At 49.2% G+C, this 18,521-nt stretch overlaps 1 long non-coding RNA gene across 1 annotated transcript in view; it reads left to right on the forward strand.

Moving 5' to 3' along the window:
* The first annotated feature begins 1,994 nt into the window (after window positions 1-1,994).
* The window catches only part of LOC142458917 (uncharacterized), a 54,401-nt gene continuing 37,874 nt past the window's right edge, over window positions 1,995-18,521 (forward strand). The window contains exon 1 of the long non-coding RNA XR_012786426.1: window positions 1,995-2,130. This is a non-coding gene — a long non-coding RNA (uncharacterized LOC142458917). The remainder of the gene's footprint in view (window positions 2,131-18,521) is intronic.

The following is an 18,521-nucleotide window of genomic DNA, read 5'->3' on the forward strand; positions in this document are numbered from 1 at the left end:
TTGTCATTAGAAATAAATATTTCACAATATAGAATTGCATATTGTTTTTGTGATTCATCACTATGCTTTCATGATGTTCAATTTGTAACAATGAAAATATATCCTGCATATCAGATATTTACATGATTATTCATAACAGTAGCAAAATTACAGTTACGAAGAAGCAAGGAGAATAATGTTATGGTTGGGAGTCCCCACCGCATGAGGCCCTGTGTGAAAGGATGGCGGTGTCAGGAAGGTAGAGAACCGCTTCTCTGTGGATAAAATGCGCGTATCTGGGTCTGTCCTCCAGGACCCTTCTTTGGTGGACACGGAGCCACTGCAGAAGGACTTCAGAACATGGAGCGACAGCGCTGCCCTGAGCCTGGCTGGGCCTGAGGGCCATCCAGTCTGGCCTCATGTCTCAGAGCCCATACAATGCCACGAGGAATCACCAGTGCCTTCCTGGGGACCCAGCACCACCCTCACCTACAGCATCTTTTCTTGGGTCAGCCAGGGGAAGCCTGGGCATGGGCACAGAAGAGGTGGGACTAGAGTCAGACACCCCCACCCCTCACCCCACGCCATGTCTTGGTAGTCCCTGCCCGATCACTCACACTGATGACGATCTTTGAAGCATTGGGTCATCTCAGGCTCCTTTTTCGAGTAGTTCCTCCCTGTAACATAAACGCACCATCCCTGAAGTTCTTGTCAACTGGCTGATGTCATGTTAACCCCATACAACCGGATCTTAAGGAGCCCTGGTGGTATAGTGGTTATGAGTTGGACTTTGATTGGCAAGGTCAGCCATTCGAAACCACCACCACTCTGCAGGAGAAAGACGGCTTTCTCACAAGGGTAGTTTTAACCCACCCTACAGGGTGGCTATGAGTTGGCAATGACTCAATAACTTTGAGCTTAGGTTTTTTGTTTTATTGAAACAGATCTTAAAAGAGTATAATGCTCAGGGGGCAGGGAGAGAGGGGAAAAAATGAGGAGCTGATACCAAGGGCTCAAGTAGAAAGCAAATGTTTTGGGAATGATGATGGCAAAAAAATGCACAAACATGTTTGACACAATGGAGGGATGGATGGATTGTGATAAGAGTTGTACGAGCCCCCAATAGTTTTTTTTAAAAAGAGTACAATGCTCCAGGCAGATATTCTTCATTTAAAAGAACAAGCCCTCACTGATTCAGGGAGATCCTTCAGGACTGGGTAGAACTCCCCCTGTGGGTTTCTGAGGCTGTAGCTCTTTAGGGCAATAGACAGACTCATCTTTTTTCTTCAGAGCAGCTGCTGGTTTCGATCAGCTGGCCTTGCAATTAGCAGCCCAGCCCAATAGTTGAACCCACTCAAACTCGGACTGGGTTTCAGAAGAGTTCAAGGTCATTTTTGGTTTCTGGTTAAGAGAAGGCTTTTGGCAGTAGAAGCTGTTCCCCAAACCGGGCGCTCTGTGAACATTGGACTGTCTTCCTTGCTTGGCCCATCAAGGCAGGCGGCAGCAGGTCCTGGGCAGTAGTGTCAGAGACAGACACTGGACATGGAAAGCGCCCAGGTTGACCTAGTACAGAAACCCGAGTGTGCAGAGAACGTGTCCAAGGCTTTCAGCCCCCAGGAGAGATTACTTCGATAGGCCGCTTGGTTGTCTCCTAAAATCTAACTTTGCAGTCTGTAAGCTTTTAACAGACAATTCCTGCCCTATCGTCAGCTACTGTGTACTCGCACCAGAGCCTGAACTCCAAACCCAACCCACGGCCACTGCCATCATTTATAGGAATAAAAACCCAGTCCTTCTCCCAAGGAGCTGATGGTGGTTTCAAACCGCTGACTATGAGAATCACTTTGCCTCCAGGTCCTGAACTACGCTTGTAGAACTCGTCCCAGGGCAGGCGCCAGCTCTAGCCTCACGGTCAACTGTGCCATCACTTGTGTGCGAGAGACCCCCGGTGGACATTGATGGTATTGCTTCCTCTAAGAGCAGCTCCGGAAACACCCTCAGGCTCCCAGGCGCCCCACTTCCGGGGCTGGGAGTGGTGCATCAGGCTATTGTTTCTGAGTTACTTCCGCAGACCGGAGAGTGAGAAATCCTCTCTGAAGGTGTCATGAGGGTGCTACCAAGTTGGAGAGCTTCTGATTGGTTTCCAGACAGGTTTGTACCTCGGCTCTTGGCTTCGCACACAAAGAATTCATGCCAAAGCACGTTTTATAATCCAAGTGAGTTCTTAAGAAGGACAGGACAAGTTTCAGGTTTTAGTCTAAAGAGTACACGCCTTTTCTGGGAAGCGGGCCAGGCCAGGCGGAAATCTCGCTGGGATTCACAACTGGGCACGAACACCAAGTGGAAAAGAACACCACACATGTGGAACTGTGGGGGGAGGGGGGCATCCCAAGAGGACAGAAGCCCTCTAGGCTAAGAGCCTGTGGGTCCTGAGCAGGCCTGGATCAGGCGCACGTGTCTCTGGCCAGAAGTAGGGTAAGAGAGAGGGGCCCTTCCCAACAGCCAGGATATTTCAAACCTCTGGCTGGGGTGGTGTGCTTAAGGGTTTTGGTTGACCCCATTGGCAGTTAGGCCCACCTGTGACAGACATCATTTGCTGGTACCTAAGGAGGGCGTGTCCCAAATATTGTTTTTACCTTGGCCTAGGGGGCTTGTGTCTGTGCATGCTCAGTTGTGGCCTCCTAATAGGTATGCAATGGGTGCCTGCTTTCTTTCCAACCTCCTCTTTGGGGTCTTTGCAGGCATGGGAGTGTCCACCCCGCTGTCCCTAAGCTAGCTACCTAACACTTCCATATCTCTCTCTCTCTCTCTCACCTCTTTTGTGGGGCAGGGCTGACTCCCAAACCAGCTTGCCCTTTGGGGAGCCCCTGTTAGTTGGCTTCGGTCCATCTTTGCTCTGGGATTTGTTTGGTGAGTCCTCTAGTGCATAACCTGTTGTCAATTTGAAAGGATTAAGGGTGAAGGGGTAGAGTTTTGCCTTTCAATCAGGTTGCAATTTGATGACCTTATTAGGTTAATAGCTTGTTGGAGGAGGGACACATGTTCACTCCCTGGGAGACATTGCAGCTCATGAGACGCATGGAGCTAGGCTAGTACCCTGAGCTGGAAGAGCCAGGTGGAGACCCACGCCAGCAATGGGATGCGTCCACTGCCACTGGGTCCACTCGACTTTCCACGCATTGGCCTGTGATCTTCCTGCATTCGGTGTCATTGCATGTGTTTCGTGAGTGTAAAGAGGACTTTATAGATTGCTATCAGACATATGGGCTAATATCGCACTTGTGGACCTGCTCTGGACTAGGCTGGGATGTTTTCTTATGTTACAATTGCTCTTTATATAAAGCGCTTTCTGATACACATCGGAGTGGCTATGAATTTGTTTCTCTGGTCTACCCAGACTAACGCACCTAGTGGCATTTGTTTTGATGTTTGTTATCATCCATTATTTTTTATTTGAGTGAGATGTCAAAATGAATATAAATAAAGATTCGCAGCCTCTCTGGAAAAGTTCTTTGGCAACACTTGGCTTAAGCTTCTCCCTTCAGCAGTCAATGGCTGAGGGTGTTGCCCCCAGGGAGCAAGCATCCCCAGCTGGCCAGCCTCCCCCAGGCCCCCTCGTCCTGTGTGACTTGCTAGACTGTTTGCTCACACTGCAGATCAGGAACACTGGCCGCCAGAGGAGCTGCCGCCATGGGCAGCAGGCCCTGTGTCAGTACGGCATGGATGGGGGGCTTCTGAAGGGGTGGGGAAGAAGGGGAGTTAGAAGAGAATGGAATTCTCCTACGGGCTTTTAGCAGCTCCCCTTTCGTTCTCTCGTTTCATCTGCGAGGGAGGTCTGGCGATTCCCGGTTTGCAGATACAGACACGGGGGCTTGGCAGTCGCCCTAAGCAGCTTGTTTCTGGTCAGACATTGACCCTATGTTAGCAGCTGTGGTCAGCACCAAGTACCAATGTCCCACGGGTCCCCACTGTGGTCACCTCGGGGAGCTCCCCCTGGATCTCCCTCCAGGGGACCGTGGCAAGTCAACTGACAATGGAGGGAAATGTCTGGGGCCGAGCCACCTTTCAGTGTAGCTTAGGCGTGTGTGCATGTTGTCAGATGGGGGGCTTCTCTTGTGCAGGTGGGGTGGCCGCAGGCTCAGCAGAGGCCCCGAACAACCACAGGGCGTTTCCCTTCATGTGCGTTTCTCTCCACATGACTGCCTCCGAGCCCAGTTTTGAAGTAGACAGAGGCCCTGGGATGCTAAAGGCATTCTGGAATGCCACCCCTCACCCACACCCCCCAGCTTCCTCAGAACAGGCTCTTAACTCTTTGAATCCCAGAACTCTCCACAGCGGACCCAGGATCCCCCACAGTGACCAGCATCGGGGCTGCAAGTTTAAGACAGCACATTGACCTTCCTGACTTGGCCTGCCAACATGTCCTTTGCCTCGTCCTGTTAAGTCCTTACTAAATGGCAGACAACATCTGATAAATCATTCAAGAGATAAGGTGTTACTGGATAATGACAACGGAGGGGGGGGGGGCGAGTATCCTTCCCCGGCATTGTCAACTGAGTCCAGGACTTTCCTTGGCTCCTAGGAGATTGCCCCACCTCCTCCACCCTCTGGTCAGCAGTGCTCCCCACCCTGTTAACCCACTAGATGGTTCCACATGCCTTCTGCATGTGGTCCCGGCCCATTCCTGGGTCTCTACCACAACCCCATCCTCTGCTTGCTGTCTCTTGCACCCCGTCTGAGCCCCCTGGGTGGCTCTCTGTCCTTCCGACCTTGTCAGCCACAGCTTCATGCTGAATCATCCCGGGGCCCTGTGCTGGTCCATGCCCAACCCAGGTCACCGCCGGTCATCCAAGGCCCATAGCTTTTCCACAGAAGACATCTCCTGTCCTGGCCCCATGGCCCTGGAGAGGAGCACGTTGAAGAGCAGGCATGCTGCATCTATTGATTGGCTTCCCGGCAGAAAGAGGAGGCTTTCTACTCCCGTAAGGAGTTACAGTCCGGGAATGCCCGGACCCGCTCTGGCCTGCCCTAAAGGGCCGCTGCGGGTCGGAACTGAGTCCAGAGCAGGGAGCGCGGTTTCGTTTTCTCTGATTCACGAGACACGCCCATGGAAAGTTTTCTCTGGCCTGCTCGCCTCGGCCTTCCTCATCCCAAGACATTTAATCCATACTTGCTGAAGGAGGGGGGACATTTGGAAGGAATGGGAGGGCAGGAAGGAAGGGGGAGGGGTTTCTGTTCTCCAGTTAAAATGGAGAGCCCCTCTTCCTGTGTCCAGGATCCCGAGCTAGCTGGCAGGACAGAACACTGCGCCCAGGATACCAAGACCCGTTGCTTTTCCGTGCATCTCTATCCTCCAGCCCTCCTGGGCCGTGCTGTATCATCACACCCGGAACATTCCTAAGGCTTTGGCGACGCGCCCAGGCTGGCTGGCAGCGGGGTGCGGCAGGGTGCAGGGTAAAGGCGCTCAGCAGGCTGAAAGACAGGCACGGCCGGTCCAAGCAGGCGCGGGGGTGGCGCGGATTGCTTCCACGCGCCCTTTCTCACCATGGGCTGGAGCTCCCGTGGAACGACTCGGGAAGACGACCCAAACAAGAGACTGGCGTGCATCTAGGAGGCATGGCCCCCTGTGGGGGAGACCCTGCGAATAAGGTGGACAGAACCGGCACGTGCAGTAGGTCCACGTTGATCCCGGTCCACTTGAAAGACCTGGTCTGGGAAACCCACAGGGCCATGCTACCCTGCCCCGCACGGCTGCCAAGTGGAGGTTGACTCAAGGGCAGTGAGTTTGACGCCTCAATACGCCGGGACCCCAGAGGTGGCCAGGGAGAGCCTCAGCCCACCACCAAGAAGGAGAAATGAGAGCGGAACATGCCCTTTAGACTTGGCTTCCTAGCGAAGGACTTCTCAGATCTGGGGGTGAGGTGGGGGCACAACACCCAAAGTAGCCCAAGAAGGCCAGAAGCCATGATTGAGGAGGACAGCAGACCGGGAGACCAGTGGGTGCTGGCCCAGTGGGCTTCGGGGCCCAGAGTGAGGTGGTTACAATGGGTGTCCCAACCCGCAGGGTGAGGGGGGCTCGGTGTCTTGGAGGGTTGCTGGCAACATGGGAGCCTCTGAGCACTGACCAGAGGAGCGAAAACACTTTGTACCACTTACCGAGCAGAGATGAGGTTGACCCAAGAGGCCCAAAGGGCCAAGGATCAGAACCGGCACAAAGCTGGAGAGCATGGACCTGACCTCTGCCTCCGAGTGGTCAGCCTGGGTGGCTGGTCAGTGACCCTCCTCCCCCAACCCTAGGGAGTTAGAGGAGGAAGGCCAGACACCTCCTCCTCCTCCACGTGGCTGCACCAGAGCAGAACGCTGGGTCTCACAAAGAAGACTTCAACTTGGGAGGATGGAGGAGGAAGGGGAACAAAGGAGCTAATACCAAAGGCTCAAGTAGAAAGAAAATGATTGGGAAATGATGATGGCAACATAGGTAGTATAAGAATGCTGGATACAATTGATATATGGATTGCCATAAGAGCTGTTAGAGGCTCCAATCAAATGATTTTTTAAAAAGAAGAAGATTTCAACGTGGGTCACTGTGTTAGTCCGGGTAGACTAGAGAAATCCATGGACACGCATACGTGTGTAAGAGGTTTCTATACAAGAGCAATTGCACATTAAGAAAACATCCCAGCCCAGTCCAGATCAAGTCCTTAGGTCCAATATTAGCCCATATGTCCGGTACCAATCTATAAAGTCCTCTTCAGACTCACGAAACACATGCAATGACGCCGAATGTATGGATTGTGATAAGAGTTGTATGAGCCCCTAATGAAACGTTTAAAAAATAATTTATAAATTATCAAGAGATCATGAGGGAGGGGGGGCATGAGTTAATACCAAAGACTCAAGCAGAAAGACAATGTTTTGAAAATGATGATGACAGCATTTGTACAATTGTGCTCGACACACTGGACGGATGTCTGGATGGTAAGAGCCCTCAATAAAATGCTATTTAAATAAAAAAATCACAGGCCAGCGGGTAGACAGTCTTTGGACCCAGTGGCATTGGAAACATCTCAGTGCTGGCAGGGGTCTCCGCATGGCTTCTCCAGCACCCAGGGCTGTAGCAGGGTGTCTTGTCAGCTCCTATGTCTCCCAGGGTGTGAGCAGTGAGTGTCCAACCTCCAAGGAGGAAATACTGCAATTCCCAGGAGAAGGCCATGCCCACACAGAAGCCTCCTTTGGCTATGATCTGATTGATAGGCTAGACTCCACCCCTACATTCTTAATCTTCAAATTGACAAATGATTATCTAACTACCGCAGTCACCCAAACATACTGCCGAGGGGGTGAGAGAGGAGCTCAGCAGGAGCAGGGAGATTGGAATCATCTCTCTGCTAAAAGCAGGATCGCTTCCTAGTGCTGGGCCCTTCCCGCATGGAAACCACAATTTCATTACTTCTGACAAGAAACCTGACCGAGAAAAAGGATCTTCCCCATTTTACAGATGAGGAAGCTGAAGCCCCAAACGGAATTTGAGAACCACACAGCTTGTCAGTGACCGGATGGGTTTGTTCCAATCCAGGGCATCTGACTCCTAAAGGGGCTTGGATTCCCCACCCCCACCCCCCAGGCAGGCAGCACAGCCTTGAATCGGAGCAGAGTGCTCGAGACCTTGGATCAAGTATGGAACACCCAAGACTGAGACAGGGCGCGGCAGAAGAAAGGCAGAACAGGAGGGAAGGGGGGATAAGCAGTAAGCGCTATGGGGGGAGGCTGGCTTGGAGCAGGAAGGTTGGTGCCCTAACAGAATGCAGAAGCCGCTGGCTGAGTCAGGCCTGTGGGAAGTGCTGGGGTCTGGGCAGGGCAGGACCACACCTAGAAGCTTAAAAGGCTACGCAGTTTCAATGCCCCTTCTTCATTCTCTGGGTGCCCCAGGAAGGGGTCCAGCCAGTAAGCCTGGTCATTTTTTATACCAGGGCTTCTTGGTAAAAGGCTCTATTACCCCCATTTCTTCTATGGAACTTTATGCTGAGCAAGCAGACGCCCTCCATCTGAGAGAGAAACGTGGGGTCTCGTGCACGAGCCGGATAGACAGGTCCACGGGCAAGGCGGAGATGCTGCCGGCGCCTTTGTCTTCCTCCCTTCCTTCTTCCCTGCTGTCACTCACATTTTTTCCTTTTCTTTTTCTTTTTTTTTTTTGATTATGAGTTGAGGAGACGGTTTACAGGTCAAATCATCAGCTTTCATCCAATAACTCGCACACATTCTGTTTCATCCCATTGATGGAACCACTGTTCCCACTCCCCACCCCTGGGTCTCCGGTCTCCACGCCCCCTTCATGCCCACCCCTCTGACCGTCACTGTAGCCGCTCAGGTAGCCACTGCCCTTTGAGGGCAGTTACTCTAAGGTGTGTGGACCTGCCGAGTGTTACAGGCCCCCTTACAGACCTGCCTGCCATGTGCCTGGAGGTGAACTCACTGCCAGACCTGAAGAGTGACTAAGAAATTAGGGATTTCTCTCCATCCAGTGAGCCTGCTCTTTTCCTGTGATTCTGAATTGTGTTTCACACCGTTTTCTCCTCCCACTTTATCCAGGGTCCTCTACCATTCTCCCCATCCCAGAGTCATGGCCACCCCAGTTTTCAGTGTGGCATCTCTGATTCTGGCTTCTCAGGGAGGAGCAGATGAAGGGGCCTGGGAAACCCTGTGTTGCCCAAGGAGGTGGCCAGGCTGAGAGGAGAGGCCAAGGGGTCACCACTAGGGGTCAGCCTCTAACCGAGGCCACCTAATGCTCTGGGCACTGTTTCTCACCTGTCGATGAAGGCGTGGGACCCAGTGGCCTCTTAGGACCTCGTGCCCTGGATGTTTCATCTTCTTCTAATCTGACCCAGAGAGGAAAGGGCGCTGAGCCGAGAATGGGAGCACTGGTGGCCGGCGGGTGATTCAGTGGGTGACGACAGACATGGTGCGATTGGGTTGGAAGCATATCTGGTCTGCAAGTTCTTGGGAAAACGGACATCTGTCCAGGGAGACCCGTCCCTGAAGGACCTCTTCCACGGTAAAGTGGAGGGGTGGTGAAGCAGAGGAAGGCCCTCAAGGAGATGGATGGACCCCGTGGTAGCAACAGTGGGCCTCCGGCGTGGGAACCATTGTGAGCATGGTGCAGGGCTGGGCAGGGTCTCGTTCCGTTGTGCCCGGGTTCGCTGTGGGTCAGAGCTGGATGGATGGCAGCTCACAATGTGGAAGCACCACAATGCAAACGCATCTGGCAGTATCATCTTCACTTTGCCACCTGGGACAAGCTCAGCGGGGGCCAGGGACCCCTTTGCCCGTGGGAATGCCATGCATTTGGTTGTCGTTGCTATTTGAGGGCGCCGGGGTCAGTGTAGTATGCGCTTGAGTCAATCTCTTTGGAGATCAAACTAAACGAGATTAAATCAGGAAGCAGAAATGGGGCAGTCAGGGGGTGGGGGGAGTTGAGGAGCAGCCAAGCCCCAGGGAGCTCTCCAAGGAACAGAAGTTGAAAAAGATAGGGTCTTCCTCTCCCGCCTCCAGAGAGAGCCTGCCCCTCTGTCTCCTAAATGGTGAGGAAATGATCTTCTGTTCATGACAGCCACACACTTAAGGTACTTCTGCTGTAGCCGTCCTGGATAATTGAGAGAGATCTGCAGAGGTCTCCTCCCTTCTACCGCAGCCGGAGAGGCCCCTTGGCCATTGAAGGCTCTGTCTCAGGGTCTCTTGTCACCCTGGCTGATGGGCCCCAGAGCTGAAGCGTTCAGTGAAAGCCAGCCTGTTCATACTCTCTCTCCAGGGACTCAGCCAGGAAGGGTGACAGTTCCTTAACTGCACACTTCCCTAAACTTGCCATGGTACTCACTGGACTAAGCTGAGCAGCTGAGCGTGGAGGGTGACATCAGGTGCATGAGTCACTTCATCAAGTAGGAGTTTATTTCCAGGACGGTGTCTGAGGCAACTGTACCCTCCCTGCCTGTCTCAGTCCTGAACAGCCTGACAGGAAGTTTCCCGAAGATTCTCCTGACCACCCCTGTTCCCCAGGAAACCGCCAAGACAGGCTGATGTCCCCTCACTTCCCTTTTAGCCTCCCCCAGGCCTAGCCTAAAACCCTAGTCTAAGCCAGAGTCCTTTCAATGCCAGTCAACATGCTTCTCCCCACGCTTTGGTCCTCGGGTCCAGAGTCCCTTCCCAGCCAAGGGCTCAGAGTCAGGCAGGCCAGGTGTGACATCTACCCTCCCTTAGCTAAGCAGCCGCCCCCAAGGTCTGTGGCCTCTGTGAACTGCTTTCTCATCTGTGCAATGGGCAGAGAAGAATGGAACCAAACCCACGGCCACCGCATCCATTCCAACTGAGAGCCATGCTACAGAACACAGTACAACCGCCCCTGTGGGTTCCTGAGATTGTAACTTTTTATGAGAGCTAAAAAATAAAGAAAGAAACCCTCATCTCTCTCCTGCTTTCAAACCGCTGACCTTGCTGGTGAAGCAGCCCCAAAAGTAACCACTACACACCACTACCTGGCCTCCAAATGAGAGTCCAACTCACCTCCAAACGAAGGCCATGACACAGCACGCACTTCGCCCGGTGCCTGGAGGAGAGGCAATGCTCAGTGAGCGGCCATGCGGGCCACACATCTGTGTGTGTTTCACATCGCTTCTGAGCACATGACTTCTTTCTCAGCGTGTTCTCACTGCACACCAAGTCATACACCACAGGATACATATCATGTCTGCTTTCTTTTTAATAAATCATTTTATTGGGGGCTCCTACAACTTTTATTATATCCATCCATTGTGCCAAGCACTGTTTTACATTTGTCGCCATCATCATTTTCAAAACATTTCTTTCTACTTGAGCCCTTGGTATCAGCTTCTCAATTTTTCCCCTCCCTGCCTCATGAAACCTTGATAATTTACAAATTATTATTTTTTCATTTCTTGCACTGTCCAATGTCTCCCTTCACCCACTTTTCTGTTGTTTATCTCCCTGAGAGAGAGTTATAGGTAGATCATTATGATTGGTTCCCCCTTTCTCACCCCACCTTTCCCTTCCCCTCCTGGTGTGGCTACTCTCAATATTGGTCCTGAGGGGTTTATCTGTCCTGGATTCCCTGTGTTTCTAGCTCTGATCTATCTATACTTATGTGCATGCTCTCATCTAGCCAGATTTGGTAGAATTTGGGATCGTGATAGTGGGGGGTGGAGGGGAGGAAGCATTAAAGAACTAGAGGAAAGCTGTATGTTTCATCCGTGCTATACTGCACCCTGACTGGCCCGTCTCCTCCCCGAGGCCCGCCTGTAAGGGGAAGTCCAGTTGCCTACAGATTGGCTTAGGGTTGCTACTCTGCACTCCCCTCTTCCCTCCCCCCACTCCAATTAACATTGACATGATTTTTTGTTCTGGGTCTTTGATGCCTGATACCTGGTCCCATCGACCCCTCATGGTTACACGGGCTGGTGTGCTTCATCCATGTGGACTTTGTTGCTTCTCAGCTGGATGGCCTCTTCTTTATCTTCAGACCTTTAAGACCCCAGACACTATCTGTTTTGATAGCCAGGCACCATCACCTTTCTTTGCCACATTTGCTATGTACCTGCTTTGTCTTCAGCGATCATGTTGGGAAGGTGAGCATCTCAGAAGGCTGGATTCTTAAAACACAGTGTTCTTGTGTTGAGGAAGTACTTGAGTAGAGACCCAATGTCCATCTACTACCTTAATACTAAACCTATAAATATATGTACATAGATCTATTTCCCCATTGTTATATATACATATATTTACATATGTTCATGCCTGTATTTAGATCTCTATAAATACCCTTTGCCTCCTAGTTCTTTCCTCTATTTCCTTTTACTTTCCTCTTGTCCTACTATCATGTTCAGCCTTCATTTGGGTTTCAGTAATTCCTCTTGGTTACATTGTCCTTGATCAAGCCCTTCCAGACCTCGTGTACCCTCCATGCCATCTATTTTTGGTCACTTGTTGTTCCCTTGTCCCTGGGTTTGTTAACACCCATTTCCTTTCTCCTGCCTCCCGCTCTCCCATCTCCCCACAAGAATTGTCATCCCGTTGTTTTCTCCTCTGGCTTATTTATCCTGTCTTTCTTATCTAGATAGACCTGCAGAGATAATAATATGCACAAAAACAAGACAAAGCAAAGCAAAACAACAAAATAAAATATAACAAAAATAACAAGAACAAAAAGCCAACAACAAAAAAGAAAAAGAAAAGCCTATAAATAGTTCAAGGTCTGTTTGTTGACCTTTAGGAGTGTTTTCCAGTCAAGTCTGATGGTGTGCCCTGCCCTGTCCCCACAGTCTATTTTTGGTATTCCCTGGGAACTTCTGCTCCCCTTGCCGTTCTGTTGCACACCCTTAGTGTTTTGCCTTGGTATGGTGGGGTCACATCAGGCACAATTCCCACAGTGTGTCTCCAGTATTGTTCCCCCGTAGTGCTATGGGTCAGTGTGGATGTCGTGTCTTGTGGTGGGGCTGGCCCTATGGTCTTCTCTGTGCATTGACTGCTCTGAGCAGAAATATCATCCTCAAGGATTGGTGGGCCAGGTTGTGATTCACTCTCTTTCCCTCCCCCTTCGTTTACTCCTGTGTGCTCTGATCAGACATGTCCCTCTCCCTGGGCTATAGCTTCATTACTGTCCTCTGAAGTGAATTATCTTGGAGGGAGGTATGGCTGTTCACTTAGTTGGGATTGGGGCCGGCCCCTCTGGCCTCTCTATTGGTTCCCTGCTTCGTACTGGTGTGTTGCATTCTCATCTTAGAGCCCCAGGTTGAAGTGTGGTCCCTCTTGCCCTACGGAGTTATAAATAATACCCTCCCCTTGGGTGGGTTAGTGCCCTGTTCCCCGGTTACCCATGTCTTGCCCCCCCTCCTTTTAAGTTGGCTATCATATATCCCTGGGTTTAGTCTGGACCCTGCCATATTACCTGAACTTCACCCCAGGAATGCATGTATACAGTAGTTTTTTTCCTGTGCTCCTTTTACATTTTTAAGCTTACCTCAGTGGACTCATGCTGTACTTGCCCGTTTGTGCTTGGCTTACTTTGGTTAGCATAATTCCCTCCAGTTCTTCCCATGCAGCGATGTGCTTCATGTGTTCATCACTGCTTTTTAGGGGTGCGTAGTACTCCATTGTATGTATGGACCACAGTTTTTTAATCCATTCATCTGCTGATGAAAATTTGGGTGGTTTCCAACTCCTTGCAATTGTGAACCACACCGTGAGGAACATTGGAGCACAGATGTCTGGCCATGGTTTGTTTCTTTTCTCTTCTGGGTATATGCCCAGTAGGGGGATTACTGGGTCATATGGTAACTCAATTTCCATCTGTTTTAGATATCGCCATATCGATTTCCATAATGGCTGTACATCCCTACAGGTCCAGAGTGGATAAGCGTTCCTGTCTCTCCACAGGCCCTCCAACAATTGTTACTTTCTGATTTTTTGGATTGGGCTACATTTGAGGGTGTTAGGTGGTATCTCATGGTAGTTTTAATTTGCATTTCTCTTATGACTAGAGATCTAGAACATTTTCTCGTGTCTATTGGCCATTTGGGTTTCTGCCCTTGAGAAAATTCTGTTCAGGTCCTTTGCCCACCTCCTCAGTGGACAATTGGGTTTTTTTTTCTTGTACATTAGCAGATTATTGTAGATTTTAGTAATAAGGCCTTTGTCTTGAGCATCATTGCTAAAGGTGTTTTCCCATTCTGTGGTCTCTCTTATTACTCTCTTGACGAATTCTTTTTTTGGGGGGGGGGGTTCCAGGTTTTTAATTTTCCCTGCTTGATATTTCGCCCCCTCCTTTTACTTTATTCTTTTAAAAATCAGATTGGCAAAAAATTACGGGGGCTGGTGGTCCCCCCCTTCTAGTTCACACTGAGGTGTCCGGGTTATGGTAGCTGGGGTGAGGGGTGAGGGTGAGGTTTGTAGATTGCCAGACCCACCCGACAAATTCTTTTAATGTTCACACGTGTTTTATCTTTAGTATATCTTACTTGTCAATTTGTGCCTCCTCTGTTTTTGTGTCCTTTTCTATTTCTGATAGCCTATGTATTCCCCGAGTCAAGGTTCTCAGAAGTGTTCCAATTCCCTCATTGATGGTCCTAATAGTTTGGGGTTTTACCTCTAGGTCTGTGATCCAGCTTGAGTTGATTCTTCTGCATTGAGTGAGGTAAGTGTCTTGTTTCATTTTTCTGCAGATATATATCCATTTTGTCCAGCACCACTTTTTGAAGAGGGCATCCGCTTCCCACTTGATATTTTGGGGCCCTTCTCAAAGATCAGTTGTCTGTATGCTGATGATTTTATTTCTGGGTTTTCAATCCTTTTCCACTGGTCTGAGTATCTGTCATAATACCAATACCACACTGCTTTGACCACTGTGGCTATATAGTTGGTGCTAAAGTCGAGTAAGCAAGTCTTGAGGTCCATTTTGTTGGAGATTAAGATAGTCACCCTGCCTTTTTTTAGTTACAATTTGATTGGTAAACTTTCTGCCAACCCTTTATTCTTAGCATATTCTTGTCTGTGCGCTTAAGATGTGTCTCTTGCAGGCAACAGATTGATGGATTGTGTTTTCTTTTAATGTATGGATTCAGTCCATAGGAATTCAGAGTTATCACTATCTGTGGATTCATAGTTGTCATACCCTGCTTTATGTTTTGGGTCTTTCCCTATCTCACTTCATATCAGTGTGCTGTGTTTGAGTGGAGAGAGTCTATCTTGCCTTCTTTTCCATCTGACCCTGTTGTCCTGGTAATTGTTGCTGGCATCTTGGCTTCTAGATGGTGATGGACTTTATGATGGTCTCCTCTTTGTTCTTGGTGGAAGTTGATCCTCTGGCCATAGTGAGTCAGCCAGTATCTTCCACAAGGTTGGGTGTCTGTTGCAGCACATTCTTGTCCTGAAAGACCCTTTACTCATCTCTCTTAATGAGTAACTTGGCAGGGTACAGAATTTTGGGGGAGGCATTTCTCTCTTTCAGCTTTTGGAAGATGTGTCTCCATTCTCTACTCCTCTTCATGGTATCTGCTGATAGGTCTGAGCATATTCTTACTTGTGCTCCTTTGTATGTGGCTGTCTTCCTTTCTCTTGCTGTTCTAAAATTTTCTCTTTTTCCTCTGAGTTAGATATTTTTACTATTATATGTCTTGGCGTGTTCTTCTTGGGGTCTAATCGAGCTGGAGTCCTTTCTGCTTCCTGTATGATTGCCTGCTTCTCCCTTGTTAGAGTGGGAAAGTTTTCTTCCAGAAATTCCTTTGCTATTTTGGCTGTCGACTTGTGTGTTGTGTTGTCCTCCAGTAGACTGATTATTCGAATATTATTCCTCTTCATAGCATCTGTCATTGATCTCAGGCTGTCTTCTGTTTCTTTAATTTTCCTATCTGACTGTCTTTCTTGCTTGTTAAGGTCTGTTTGAGTGTCCTCAAGATCACTGATACAGTTCTCTGCCTCCTCAAGCCTAATCATAAATTCTGTGACCTTGTGTGTGGCTTCTGCTACCTCCTCTGTTAGCTCCTGCAGTTCCCTTTGGTGGGTTGACTTCATCCCGTCTATTGTGGACTTCATCCCCTCTATTGTGGACTTCATCTCCTCTATCATTGCAATCTTATTCTGGGTTGCTTTCCTCAGCTCCTGTATTACTGCTAGCAGACTTCTGAAGATTTACTTCTGTGGCAGATCTGTATCTGTTTCTTCTATGAGAGATGTTAGCTCTGCAACTATGTTTCATCTCTCTGTGTGTTTTTTTGTTGGGAGTGATGTGGTCTCTTGATTTTTCCTCCATCCTTTCATAGGCCCCATGTTTCTGGGAGGCCAGGGGAACCTTATCTGTGTTACTGTTAAGGATTCTTTCAGGCGACTGACTATGACCTACTATAAGGATGGGTCTGACTGATGCGTAGGCAGAGTTCCCCGAAGGCTTAGTGACCTGCAGTGGTGAGATGTTTCAGTGACTGGAGTGGGGGCTGGAGCCTCAGTGAGTGCCCCCAGGCTGCTTTGACCTGGTCTGTCAAGGTACCCTAAGCAGCCCTTTTTTTGTTTAGTAATAAAAAAGAAGAATTTAAAAGATTAGAAATTTAAAAATAATGTATAACAAAATGTTGGGAGGAAAAGAAAAAATGGAGAGAGGAAGAAGGAGAATCTATAAAAGAGGAGAAAAAAGAAGTGATAATAGTGGAAGTGGAAAAAGAAGAGCTAGAACAAAAACCTGTAGAAAAGGGACAGAAGAGAAATAATAGCAATAAGTACAAAGGAGGAAGAAAGAAGAGAGAAAATAAAATACAGAAAGAAAAGAGAAAAACCAGCATGAGATAAAAGATGTGTGTGTGTATATATATATACACATCTTTTATCTCGTGCTGGTTTCCCCCTTCTTTTCCCTCCAAGTTCTAGCGATGCCTAAGAGAAGGCAGAGGTGGGCAAGGCCTCGCTGCCATGGGACGTGGTGCTGATCTGGGCTCCGGAGCCGGGATATGTGAGGGGAAAATGTTCTTCAGATCAGCAAGCCCTCCCAGGTCCCTGCAGGCCTGTAGAGTTGAGCCTGTGGGGAGAGATAAGCATATTCTTATCTGCTTGCCTTCACATTTGACTGCTTGTTTTTCCCTAGCTGCTCCCATCATTTTCTCCTTTTCCTCTAAGTTGGATAGTTTAACAACTATATGTCTTGGTGACTTCTTGGAATTCCGTCTAGCTGGTGTTCTTTCACATCCTGGGTGGTTGCCTGGTTTTCATTCATTAAGGTAGGTAAGCTTTCCTCCAAGAATTTCATCACTATTTTTGATGTTGATTTCCTTGATGTGTTTTCCTTGGTTAATCCAATTATTCTAATGCTGTACCTTCTCATAACATCAGACATAGCTCTGAGGTTTTCTTCAGCTTCTTCACATTTATTAATTTCTGCTTGGGAATCCTCTAGGTCACTGGTGCAGTTCTCTGCCTCCTCCATTCGCTGAGCAAAGTCTGTGAGTTTGCTATTGGTTTTTGTTATCTTGCCCCTTAAGTCTTGTATTACCCTTTGCCCTTTATCTCCTCTATTATTTCATCCTTTTTCTGTAATGCTGCCCTCAGATCCTGTATGACTCTAAGTAGCATTCTGAAGATTTCTTTCTGTGGGATGTCAACAGCTGTCTTTTCTATGACTGCCATTAGGACCAGGTCATTCTCTGACATTGGATTTTATTTATCTTTTCTTGTTAGAGTTGAGGAAGGAGTTTGCTGCTTTTTTTTGTCAATTTATTGGAATTAGGTGCCTTTTTCCCGGGTGTCCCAGAGCCCTGGGCTCTCTCATTGGGAGGTTGGTGTTGGTGTTTCTTCCAGCTCCCTATAGCCAACTGCCTTGAGGTGTTGTGGTTCACCTTTGTCCTGCTGGAGTTTCCCTCTCACCTTGGCCTATGATTTGTGTTCCAGCCACCCCAAGGCCCCCATAGGGGCTTTTTTGCCACTGTGCAGGGTGCAGTATGAAGGAAAGTGTTGGCCCAAGTGTAGGGGAGAGTAGTTCACGGATGAGTTTGGGATTGGGTGATCTCTTCTGTCTAGGGGAACTTCCAACAGGTAGTAGGTGGGATGGAGGGGCCGACTACTTCTGTTAGTAGCAGATCCACTGCTTGGAGTTCAGAGAATGGGGGATTGTGGAGGGAGAAGGTAGAAGGGAGAGTGCAGTGGGAGAGCCCCACAGGCTTGGGTCCCTAAGCTACAGCAGCACAAGCTTCTGGAAGGCTGGGGCATCATGGCGGTATGGGAACCTCGGGGGGCGGGAGGCTTGCTGGTGGGTCTATGCAGAGTGCAGAAGCAGGGAAGAAGCCTCTGCCATACACCTGGCTTGTCTGTGGTGCCAGTCACCCAGAGCACCACAAAAGAGACAGCTGGTGGGCCTGAGACCTTATAGTCCACAGGGAGTACAGGCAATGGGATTGAAGTCAGCTTCTGGTTCAGGGCTGTCTCAGGGATAGACTGACAGCCTTGACACCCCTACCTGACCCCCAAATCTCCCCACTCACTGATCTTCAAGGTGCTCCAAGTGTGAGTTACCTACCTGGTCACCATTTTCCCCTTCCTCGTCCATGTCTATTTTCTGAAACAATCACATTTCTTGCTTCATTCTCCTTTGATCTTGGTTTTCTAAACTGTTCTTCTGAGCTAGTTTTCTCAGAACCTTTTGCAGCTTTTATTGCTCTTGTTCACTTCAAAGGTTTATGACACCACAACATCAATATTTAGGGATCCCTGGTGGCATAGTGATTATATGCTGGGCTGATAACTACAAGGTCAGCGGTCTGAAACCCATCAGCTGCTCCATAGGACAAAGATGGGGTTTTCTACTCCTGTAAAGAGTTACAGTCTTGGAAACCCACAGGCGGCAGTTCTACCCTATCCCATAGGGCGGCTCTGAGTTGGCATCAACTCAGTGGGCGTGAGTTTTGGTGGCATAGTAGGCAAAGTCAGCACTTCAAAACCACCCACTGCTCCTTGGGAGAAAGACCATTTACCTACTTCCATGAAGGATTACAGTCCCGATG

The sequence above is a fragment of the Tenrec ecaudatus genome, chromosome 1, assembly GCF_050624435.1.
Source record: "Tenrec ecaudatus isolate mTenEca1 chromosome 1, mTenEca1.hap1, whole genome shotgun sequence".
NCBI lineage: Eukaryota > Metazoa > Chordata > Mammalia > Afrosoricida > Tenrecidae > Tenrec > Tenrec ecaudatus.